The following is a 12,595-nucleotide window of genomic DNA, read 5'->3' on the forward strand; positions in this document are numbered from 1 at the left end:
ACCGGAGCGGAGATTCCCCTGCAGCCCGTGGTGAAGACCATGGTGAAGCAGGCTGTCCCACTGGAGCCCATGGAGGAAGGATGAGGGGGTGTAGCGATTCCACCTGCAGCCCGTGGAGGACCCCACGCCGGAGCAGGTGGAGGCACCTGAAGGAGGCTGTGGCCCTGTGGGAAGCCCAAACTGGAGCAAGCTCCTGGCAGGACCTGTGGACCCGTGGAGAGAGGAGCCCATGCCAGAGCAGGTTTGCTGGCAGGACTTGTGACCCCGTGGGGGATCCCACGCTGGAGCAGTTTGCTCCTGAAGGTCTGCACCCCACATGGGAGAGACCCACGCTGGAGCAGTTCGTGAAGGACTGTAGCCCATGGGAGAGACTCATGTTGGAGAAGATTGTGAAGGACTGTCTCCCGTGAGAGGGACCCCACGCTGGAGCAGGGGAACGATGAGAGGAGTCCTCCCCCTGAGGATGAAGAAGCGGCAGAAACAATGTGCAATGAACTGACTGTAACCCCCATTCCCCGTCCCCCTGTGCCGCTGAGGGGGGCGGAGGTTGAAGCCGGGAGTGAAGTTGAGCCTGGGAAGATGGGAGGGGTGGGGGGAGGTGTTTTAAGATTTGATTTTATTTCTCACTGCTCTACTCTGTTTTGCTTAGTAATAAATTAGATGAATTCCCTCTCTAAGTTCAGTCTGTTTTGCTCATGATGATAACTAGTGAGTGATCTCTCCCTGTCCTTATCTCGACCCACAAGTTTTTTGTTGTACTTTTTCTCCCCTGTCTAGAGAAGGAGGGGAGTGATAGAGCGGCTCTGGTGGGCACCTGGGACTCAGCCAGGGTCAGCCCACCACAGTGTTTTAGCATTTTGGATAAGAAATGGTAATTCTCAGATTTTATTACGAAAATGGGATCGGAACAGAAATATCCGGGAACTGTTAGCCAGAGAAATAACCAACATGTCCTCCTGTTTAGATGCAGGAAGTTCGGTGGGAGAAATGTATAGTTCTTGTCTAATAGGAGTCCTGACTCCTCTGGAGTTACTGAAGAATTATACTATGTTTAAAGGCTTTGATATTAGCCTGACTTACTTTCAAGTATACAATATGGGAAAAACAACTAAAATTAAAGAAAAAGGGATGCTAAAAGTTAAAATACGAGGTACTCTCCCGGCCAGATATCGTGTCACCTTTATGAATTGCACCTCAAAGTACGAGAATTTAACACAACTCTGCCCCCCTATAACCTGTAATAAAACCCAGGATATAAGTTATGCCTGGAGTCATGCTAAATTACCTTTAGGGTGGTTTTTACTTTGTGGCAGAATTGCCTATACCTATGTACCAGGTAATGCATCAGGAGGTCCTTGTTCAATAGGTAGATTAGCTCCTTTATTACTGAACAAGGAAGATTTGGAACACAAGCATAGATCAAGAAGAGATGTTCATCAGTTGCCTGAAGATTGTGATTCTCAAGTCACCCTATATAGTAGCAGTGAAATGGCGGCTGCTGCAGTATTGACTCCAGGAGTAGGAGTAGCCATGAATTATCATATGTTAAAAAGGATTGTTTGTGCCTTGGTAAAAGATATAAATTATACCTCACAAGCTTTAACGACTTTGGGAACCGAGATGGTTCAAGTCAGAGAGGCTACTCTGGAAAATCGAGCTGCTATAGATTACCTATTATTGAGGCATAATCATGGGTGTGAAGAATTTAAAGGAATGTGTTGTTTTAATCTTTCAGATAATTCACTATTAATAGAAAAGAAAATTCGGCAGTTAGAATTAGCTTCCTCAGTTACAGAACAAGGATTGGACTTATCTTGGTTGACTTCATGGCTTCCTAATTTAAGTTAGTTGAAACAGTTATTTGTATTTGTTTTATTGTTTATAAGTATAATTATCATTACCTGTTGTCTCATTCAGTGCATACCTTTGTGTAGAATAGGAAAATATGAGTGGAAGTATTGAAAAGATGATTATTTCAAAACTTCCAAAGGGGGGAAATGTAACCGCGGGATAGGGACCATGAAGCAGAAACTATAGAATCAGGTTGAGATAATCTGTTTGTAACCAAGGTAATAGGTAATGAAGCTAATTGACCATGGCAAGGTACAATGCTGCTATGTTCCATGTACAGTCCCTACCAATTCGAACAATAGGACTGCCTTTTGGAGTCGTTATGGACAGGTGCATCCACAGCAAGGGTACTGCGCATGCCTGCAAGAAGAGGGTCATCCAGCGGACATGGGTGCAAGACCACTGATGACCACCAGAGACCCCTGAGGACCATCGACTCAAATCACTGAGCATGCGTGACGGGGAGGAGGATATGGAAATGGATTCTAAGAAATGATTATCATAGGACTGCCTTTTCTTGGAAAAATAATGAATATGTATATTTTGATTCTATATAACCTGTGTATTGGTGATCACCTGGCATGCACGTTGGGTGGAGCTATCCTCCGTGCATCCAGTGCTGCAATAAAGAATGCCTGCCTTTTAACACTACATTGGTGTTACGAGGTTTATTCCCGGGTTTTGGTGACAGGGTGATTTCTGATAGTGCTTGTGCCAGGGCATGGTGCGCCAAGGTACGCGAGTGCCAATATCCTTCGAGGAAATGAGTAAAGGTATATTGTATACCTTTCCATGTAAATGCAAATCTATCTCTGTCACCTTCCTGTAAAGGAACCATGAAAAACATGTCTTTTACATCAATGGTGGCTAAAATTTTATGGGACTGTTCCTGTATGGCGACAATCAGTTTGGCTATATTAGGCACAGCTGCTGCCAGGGGACTAGTGCCTGCATTTAAGCGTCGATAATCGATCGTTAGCCGCCACTTACCATGCGGTTTGTGAACTGGCCACACTGGAGAGTTGTAAGGGGAGTGAGTTTGAATAATTACCCCCTGCTCCTGCAGCTCTCTTATCACCGGAGCAATTCCCTCCCTCACCCCCAGCGGTAAGGGATAGGGTTTCACATTCACGATTCTAGATGGGGGAAGGGTAGGAGCAGTCTGCAAAAGCCTTATCAGGGTTGCCGGAGACCCGAACTTCCACTCCCTCCCTGCCGAGTCTGTCCAGGACTTCCCTTTCAATAAATCCAATCCCAAAATATTCGTGGGGAGCACTCCCAATACCATAGTGGTCTCAGTGAGGGTGGTGTCTCCCGGCAGCCAGCACTTTACTCGGGCTGTAGGTTGGGGTTTGGAATATCCGAACACATCGGTAACCCATATCTGTTTTTTATCAGGGACAATTCCACTCCGGTCTGCGGTATCAGCATTTAAAGCAGACATTTGGGCCCCTGTGTCTACCAGAAAAGTGACCGGAGTCTTAAAGGGACCAAGGGGAAAAGTTACCAGTAGGTCCCCCTGCTCGTTTTCAGTGAGCCTTCTAAAATACACCCACTGGCCATCCCCTGGCTCACTCACTAGGGACAGCGCAAGAAGTTTCCCGACTTTGGAGGGCTGGTGAGCCCCTCCACGGGAGTCGTAGGAACGGCTAATCTCTGAGGTACAGGGACTGTGGGGACGCTTTCTTTTCCCAACCGGCCTTTATCTATCCCTTTCCACATTTTTACAAGCAGCTGCAAATTGGGGAGGGGTAGGCCATCCATTAATTCTCGGGGAATACCCTTATCTCGACCTTCCTTCCACAGCTGATTTCTTGAGGCCCCACCCACAAAGCTTCTATCTCAGGGGTGGAGTATTTTCTCCTCTGTCTCGGTCCTACGGACCTTGTGCCTTCCCCTCCTTTCCAACATACCCCACACGCCTGCCAAAGTTGATCAGTTCCCGTGCAATTTCCCCCCAGGTAAGACCCGGTCCGCCCTGAGGTCCCATGGCTGCAGTGGCTCTTAGTCGGTCTTGAATTTGCACAACATAAATCTTCAGTGAATCAGGTAACCCTTTAATCAAGGGAGTCGTCCTATACGGATTGGCAAACAACATCGGGGAAGGTTGGCGGGGAACTAGGCGCCTATCGTGCATTAGTTGGAGGCAAGCCACCATCTGTACACTCTCTGTAAGCTGACTTACTCCAGGGGTGGGGATGGCAATAGGATCTCCTCTCTCCAAGGGATCTAACCCTCCGGCCCAGTACGCCACCCTCTGGGCCAGGGACCAAGGTTCCCACTCATCGTCTACAGTCAAAAATACACCAGGACCCCAATATCCCTGAGCCTCTTCCTCCGAAAGCCTTATTCTGTCTCTGCCTGTCAGGGGGACCCTCCACACATATTCGGTCTCAGTTTCCTTAGCCTGCCTACTATACTTTTCCTGTAGTTTTGCTAATTCAGTAATGGTATAAGGTATCTCTTTAGTGGTAATGGCGGGTTCTGCATCTTCACCGTCATGCATGACTTCAGTCTTAATAAGTGGCCGGAGCTTGAGAGTAGGGTCAGGTTCTGTCACCACCCTCAGCTCCTCCCACGGATAGTGAGGGGAAACCTCCCTCGCAATGAGGTCGGCTTCTTTTGATAAGCTAGAAAATCCTGGTTTGCTGTCAAGGTCCCCAGGGAGCTGCAACTTCATCGCTCTCTCCCTCACAAAATCATCTCGTAGGCTACCCTTCAAGTTTTCTGTGATTCTTTTCTCATCTGCTAATGCTTTTTCAGCTAGTTGCCTTCTCACCTGTTCCATTTCCAATTCTGCCTGTAGTTTTTTAACCAGTTCCTGGAGGGACTCATTTGCCTCCTGCTCAGCTTGTTTGACAACGTATTTGTCCTTCTGGGCAGCTACCAACGTGGCTCCCAAGACACCACAAACCACAGCCTTTCCCTTTCCAGGCCTAAACTTATTTTCTTTTGCCAAGTCTCTTACCTGTTCTGATACAGTTGTTGGGGACTGTCAATGTTCCTCAGCCCAGCTATGCCCTTTCGGTGTCAGGCAAGCGTTATAGCTCTTCAACAAATCCAACAGCAGGGAGCAGTCAAGATCAGGCTTATCCTGGTGTGTTGGGTTTGCGTGGCAAGGTTTTGGTAGCGGGTGGGGGGCTACAGGGGTGGCTTCTGTGAGAAGCTGCTAGAAGCTTCCCCTGTGTCTGACAGAGCCAATGCCAGCCGGCTCCAAGACAGACCCGCCACTGGCCAAGGCCAAGCCAATCAGCGCCTCTGTGATAACATATTTAAGAAGGGAAAAAAACAGTTGGAGGGGGCTTTTGCAGCCGGAGAGAGGAGTGAGAAGATGTAAGAAACTCTGCAGACACCAAGGTCAATGCAGAAGGAGGGGGAGGAGGTGCTCCAGGCACCGGAGCAGAGATTCCCCTGCAGCCCGTGGTGAAGACCATGGTGAAGCAGGCTGTCCCCCTGGAGCCCATGGAGGGAGGATGAGGGGGTGTAGCGCTTCCACCTGCAGCCCGTGGAGGACCCCACGCCAGAGCAGGTGGAGACAGACCTGAAGGAGGCTGTGACCCCATGGGAAGCTCATGCTGCAGCAAGCTCCTGGCAGGACCTGTGGACCCATGGAGAGAGGAGCCCACGCCAGAGCAGTCTGTTCCTGAAGGACTGCACCCCGTGGAGAGGACCCACACTGGAGCAGTTAATGAAGAACTGTAGCCCATGGGAAGGACTCACATTGAAGTAGTTCATGGAGGACTCTCTCTCCTGTGAGAGGGACCCCGCGCTGGAGCAAGGGAAGAGCATGAGGAGTCCTCCCCCCTGAGGAGGAAGGAGCAGCATTGACAACGTGTGATGAACTGACCACAACCCCCATTCCCCATCCCCCTGTGCCACTTGGGGGGAGGAGGTAGAGAAATCTGGGACTGAAGTTAAGCCTGGGAAGAAGGGAGGGGTGGGTAGAAGATGTTTGTAAGATTTAGTTTTCTTTCTCATTACTCGACTCTGATTTTTGGTAATAAATTAATTTTCCCTAAGTCGAGTCTGTTTTGCCCATGACGGTAATTGGTGAGTGATTTCCCTGTCCTTATCTTGACCCACGAGCCTTTCATTATATTTCTCTCCCCTGTCCAGTTGAGGAGAGGGAGTGATAGAGTGGCTTGGTGGGCACCTGGCATCCAGCCAGGGTAAACCCACCACAATGGAGGAAGGGGATACCAACAAGATTACAGTAGGTAGCCAAGGGTTGGCATGGCATTGCCTGAGGGTGGCAGTGCTAATGGGAACATTTACACCGCTCCTGGGAGCATGGAGGGCTCAGGAGCGTATGTGAAATGCTTGTACACCAATGCACGCAGTATGAGAAATAAATGGTATGAACTGGAAGTGTTGGTCAGTTCCCAGAGCTACGCTATCATTGGTATTAGTGAGACTTGGTAGAATGAGTCCCATGATTGGAGAGCTGGGATGGAGGGCTACAGGCTGTTCAGGAGGGACAGGCTAGGCAGGCAAGGTGGAGGTGTTGCACTCTATGTAAGGGAAAGGTCTGATTGTACAGCTCTTACAGTTTGTGATGATGTGGTTGAGAGCCTCTGGGTGAAGATTAGGGGGATGGAAAACAAAGGAGATGTTGTAGTGGATGTCTACTATCAATCGCCCAGCCAGGATGTAAGCACCAATGAGTTATTCTATAGGCAATAAGGAGAAATCTCTGCATCAGTAGCCCTTGTCCTTATGGGAGACTTCAACTTCCCAGATATCAACTGGGAATATCATACGAGCAGGTCTTAGAAATTCTTGAAGGTTGTGGGAGATAACTTCTTGTCACATGTACTCAGGGAGCCAACTAGGACAGCAGAGTTGCTACCCTGGACTTCAAGAGAACAAACTTTATGCTATGCGGGGAGCTATTTAGCAGGGTCCCATGGGAATCTGCTTTTGAGTGCTTAGGAGTCCATGAGTGCTGGTCAGTCTTTAAGAACCACCTTGTAAAAGTGCAGGAGCAGGTAATCCCATGTCCTGGTTCTGGCAAGGATAGAGTTAATTTCACAAGGAGCCAGGACAGGTGAGCCAAGCTGTCCCGGGGCTATTCCATACCATGTGACATCATGCTCACCATAAAAGGGGGCTAGTCAGGCAGGGGCAGGCTCCGACTGGCTCGGGAAGGGGCTGAGCATCAGGTCGGTGGGTCGTTGGTCCTCGGATCCGTAAATCGTTCTCTGTTATCACCCATTGTTACTATCTGTTATCAGTACTGTTGTTGATTGTTTTCCCTCTCCCTTGCTGTCCCAGTAAACTGCCCTTATCCCAACCCTCGAGGCTTTGCCCTTGTTTTTTCCCATTCTCTTCCTCATTCCGCCGGGGGAGGGGTGAGCGAGCAGCCACATGGCACTTAGCTACCGGCTGGGGCTAAACCACGTCAGTCCTTTTTGGCGCCCAACGTGGGGCTCGAGGGGTTGTGATAACGACAAGTCTGACCCAAGTGTGTTAAAACAAAGTTGTTATAAGCATTTATAATGTTATTGAAACAGTCACTGGTCATAATGATGTTCTGTTTGGTCACATGGCTCTGTTTTGTAAACCCGTGTTTACTCTATGTAATCCCTGTGGTGCCGTTTATCACCTCTGGGAGAGGGGTTTGTGTTCTCATGTTGTTGTATTGTGTGATAATGACTTATGATAAGATATCATTGACAGTCATGAGTCTGAGCTGGTACTTGTATGTAGCATTTCGGTCATGCCTGTACCTCGGTCAATATCTTTCAGAATTGATTAATAATTGGACCCAATCTATGGGGAAGACGGGGGGGGATACCTTCTCCCACTCTTTCACCTCCCCTTTTCCCTTTTGGTTGGTTACAACAATTTTTGAGAATTTTGAATACCCTTGGAATGTTCAGGCCAGTATATTCCTATTGCTAGGTCTCCTGCATGTTTTCCAAGTCCTGTTCAGGGTTAGCAAAAATCTTTTCAAGAGTACTACCCAGGGATCTTCCCCAAGGCTGAATGGTCAGGGCTGGTATGGCATGCGGGAGAATATGGGCAGGTATCTAGAGACCTTTTCACCCCCAATGGTTTGGAGCTTCACTCCCAAACAACTGCAAGACCCTGATAAAATGGTAGAATATTTGAAAGACAAATCCTGTGGGGATTCTAAGGAGACACAACTTACTGCGCTGTGCTGGGCCCTGGCCACAATCTATCAAACACTGCTTGATAGTAGACAGCACCATGCAGAGAGAGAGAGCAGACCCACAGGCACTGCAGCTGCCCAAGCCCCCGCAACAGGCACTGTAGCCGAGCCAAAAGATCAACCCATACCAGTATCAGTTGCCCCTATACACAAAAAGAAATACACAAGGAAATCGGTTTGCTTAGTGAAAGATGATGATTAACTGGGGCCATCACGAGAACAAGAAGAAGAGCCAGAACCAGAAGTGATTACTCATCCCTGTCCCTGAGTGAGCTGCGAGATATGCGGAAAGATTTCAGCCGCCTTCCAGGGGAGCACATTATTACCTGGCTGCTCCGCTGCTGGGATAACGGGGCCAGTAGCCTGGAACTGGAGGGCAGGGAGGCCAAGCAGCTGGGATCCTTGTCTAGGGAAGGGGGCATTGACAAGGCAATTGGGAAGAAGGCACAGGCCCTCAGCGTCTGGAGGCGCCTCCTGTCAAGTGTGAGGGAAAGGTATCCTTTCAGCGAAGATGTCGTATGTCGGCCAGGCAAGTGGACCACCATGGAGAGAGGTATCCAATATCTGAGGGAATTAGCTGTGCGGGAGATGGTTTATTATGATCCGGACAATGCACAGTTGCCCACAGACCCTGATGAAGTCCAGTGTACCCGACCCATGTGGCGATAATTTGTGCGAAGTGCACCATCATCGTACGCCAACTCACTGGCAGTAATCGACTGGAAGAGTGAAGAGGCACCCACAGTGGACGAAGTGCCTGGCTGACTCCGGCAATATGAAGAGAGCCTTTCTTCCTCCCTCGTCTCGGCTGTGGAGAAACTGTCCCAGGACGTCCAGCAACTCAAAGAGGATATGTCTTACTCCCCACCTGTACAGACCCATATTTCAGCTGTTAGGAGTAAGCGTTTTTCTGTTCCGGAGAGGGGATATAGACCGTACACACCACGAGGTATCCTGTGGTTTTATCTCTGTGACCATGGAGAAGACATGAGGAAATGGGATGGGAAGCCTACCTCAACCCTGCGGGCAAGCGTACGTGAGCTACAAGGCAAGACAGCTGTAGAAAGGGACTCTTCCAGAAAGAATGCTGCTCCAGTTTCCACCGGGCAGCCCCCCAGACCAAATGAAAGGCCTGATCGCACTTCTGATCCTCTTGAAGGGACTTCTAAGTCCTTTTTGGCAAGAGGTGAGTAGTGACTATGATGAGCAGGATTAGAGGGGCCCTGCCTCCAGCCAGGAGGAGGAAAGGGACAACAGGGTTTATTGGACTGTGTGGATCCGATGGCCTGGCACATCGAACCCACAGGAGTACAAGGCCCTAGTGGACACTGGTGCACAGTGTACCCTAATGCCATCGAACTATGAAGGGGTGGAAGCGATATCTATTTCTGGTGTGACGGGGGGATCCCAACAGTTGACTCTGTTGGAGGCTGAAGTAAGTCTAACTGGGAATGAGTGGCAAAAGCACCCAATTGTGACTGGGCCAGAGGCTCCGTGCATCCTGGCATAGACTACCTCCGGAGAGGGTATTTCAAAGACCCAAAAGGTTACAGGTGGGCTATTGGAATAGTTGCCTTGGAAGTGGAGGAAGTTGAACCATTGTCTAGTTTGCCCAGTCTCTCGGAGGACCCTTCTGTTGTGGGGTTGCTGAGGGTTGAAGAGCAACAGGTGCCGATTGCTACCACAACTGTGCACCGGCGGCAATACCGCACCAACAGAGACTCCCTGGTTCCCATCCACAAGCTAATTCATCAACTGGAGGGTCAGGGAGTGATCAGCAGAACCTGCTCACCCTTTAACAGTCCCATATGGCCAGTGCGCAAGTCCAATGGAGAGTGGAGGCTGATGGTAGACTATCGTGGCCTGAATGAGGTCACACCGCTGATGAGTGCTGCCATGCCAGACATGCTGGAACTTCAATATGAACTGGAGTCAAAGGCAGCCAAATGGTAAGGCACAATTGATCTAGCTAATGCATTTTTCTCGATCCCTTTGGTGACATAGTGCAGGCCACATTTTGCATTCACTTGGAGGGGCGTCCAGTACACCTGGAATCAACTGCCCCAGGGGTGGAAACACAGCCCCACCATTTGCCATGGCCTGATCCAGACTGCACTGGAAAAGGGTGAAGCCCCAGAGCCCCTGCAATACATTGAGGACATCATTGTATGGGGCAACTCAGCAGAGGAAGTTTCTGAGAAAGGGAAGAAAATAATCCAAATCCTGCTGCAGGCTGGCTTTGCCATAAAGCAAAGTAAGGTGAAGGGGCCTGCACAGGAAATCCAATTTTTAGGAATAAGGTGGCATGATGGGTGGCGTCAGATCCCTATGGAAATTATCAACAAAATAGCAGCCATGTCCCCACCAACCAACAAAAAGGAGACACAGGCCTTCTCAGGTGTTGTGGGTTTCTGGAGAATGCACATTCTGAATTACAGTTTGATAGTAAGCCCTCTCTACCATGTAACCAAGAAGAAGAATGATTTCAAATGGGGCCCTGAGCAACGACAAGCTTTTGAACAAATTAAACAAGAAATAGTTCATGCTGTAGCTCTTGGGCCAGTCCGGGCAGGACCAGATGTAAAAAATGTGCTGTACACCGCAGCCGGGGAGAATGGCCCTACCTGGAGTCTCTGGCAGAAAGCACCAGGGGAGACTCGAGGTCGACCCCTGGGGTTTTGGAATCGGGGATACAGAGGATCCAAGGCCCGCTACACTCCAACAGAAAAGGAGATATTAGCAGCCTACGAAGGGGTTCGAGCTGCTTCAGAGGTGATTGGCACTGAAGGACAGCTCCTCCTGGCACCCCCACTCCCAGTGCTGGGTTGGATGTTCAAAGAGAGGGCCCCTTCTACACACCATGCAACCGATGCTACGTGGAGTAAGTGGGTTGCACTGATCACACAGCGGGCTAGAATAGGAAGCCCCAATCGTCCAGGAATTCTGGAAGTGATCACAGACTGGCGAGAAGGGAAAGATTTCGGAATGTTGCCAGAGAAGGAGGTGACACGTGCTGAAGAAGCCCCACCGTATAATAAACTAACAGAAGATGAGAAACCATATGCCCTCTTCACTGATGGGTCCTGTCACATTGTGGGAAAACATCAGAGATGGAAGGCCGCTGTATGGAGTCCTACACGGCGAGTTGCGGAAGCTGCTGAAGGAGAAGGTGAATCGAGCCAGTTTGCAGAGGTGAAAGCCATCCAGCTGGCTTTAGATATTGCTGAAAGAGAAAAGTGGCCAACGCTGTACCTCTACACTGACTCATGGATGGTGGCCAATGCCCTGTGGAGGTGGTTACAGCAATGGAAGCAGAGCAACTGGCAACGCAGAGGCAAACCCATCTGGGCTGTCGAATTATGGCAAGATATTGCTGCCCGGCTAGAGAAGCTGGTTGTAAAGGTACGTCATGTAGATGCCCACGTACCCAAGAGTCGGGCCACTGAGGAACATCAGAACAACCAGCAGGTGGATCAGGCTGCCAAGATTGAAGTGGCTCAGGTGGATTTGGACTGGCAGCGTAAGGGTGAATTATTTCTAGCTCGGTGGGCCCATGACACCTCAGGCCATCAAGGAAGAGATGCGACGTATAGATGGGCCCGTGGACTTGAGCATGGACGCCATCTCACAGGTCATCCATCAATGTGAAACGTGCGCCGCAATCAAGCAAGCCAAGTGGGTAAAGCCTCTCTGGTATGGAGGCCGATGGTTGAAATATAAATATGGGGAAGCATGGCAAATTGACTACATCACACTCCCACAAAGCCGCCAAGGCAAGCGTTATGTTCTTACAATGGTGGAAGCAACCACTGGGTGGTTGGAAACATATCCTGTGCCCCATGCCACTGCCCGGAACACTATTCTGGGTCTTGAAAAGCAAGTCCTGTGGCGACATGGCACCCCAGAGAGAATTGAGTCAGACAACGGGACTCATTTTCGGAACAACCTCATAGACACCTGGGCCAAAGAGCATGGCATTGAGTGGGTGTATCACATCCCCTACCATGTACCAGCGTCTGGGAAAATCTAAAGGTACAATGGGATGCTAAAGACTACCCTGAGAGCAATGGGTGGTGGGACCCTCAAGCACTGGGACACACATTTAGCAAAGGCCACCTGGTTAGTTAACACTAGGGGATCTGCCGATCGAGCTGGCCCTGCCCAATCAAAATTTCCACGCCCAGTAGAAGGGGATAAAGTCCCCATAGTACATATGAAGAGTATGTTGGGGAAGACAGTCTGGGTTAGCCCTGCTTCAGAGAAAAGCAAACCCATCTGCGGGATTGCTTTTGCTCAAGGACCTGGGTGCATTTGGTGGGTGATGCGGAAGGATGGGGAATTCCGATGTGCACCTCAGGGGGATCTGATTTTGGGTGATAATAGCCATTAAATTAAATTGTCTGTTGTTAATTGCTAAATAATCCTGTCTTTGTACATTATCATTGCTATATGCTATATCAATGGTATTACAGTAAGAATCACCCAAATTAATGAAGGATGAATGCCGTGATGATGGAACTAGAACTGGCCTTAGCCACTGGCACCCAACAATTTCCTTGAAATCAACAT

The 12,595-nt window shown here is 49.4% G+C and overlaps 1 long non-coding RNA gene across 1 annotated transcript in view; it reads left to right on the forward strand.

Moving 5' to 3' along the window:
- The window catches only part of LOC142599226 (uncharacterized), a 1,086,559-nt gene that overhangs the window by 661,967 nt on the left and 411,997 nt on the right, over positions 1-12,595 (forward strand). The gene's annotated exons all lie outside the window — the stretch shown is intronic.

This window comes from Balearica regulorum, chromosome W (genome assembly GCF_011004875.1).
Source record: "Balearica regulorum gibbericeps isolate bBalReg1 chromosome W, bBalReg1.pri, whole genome shotgun sequence".
NCBI lineage: Eukaryota > Metazoa > Chordata > Aves > Gruiformes > Gruidae > Balearica > Balearica regulorum.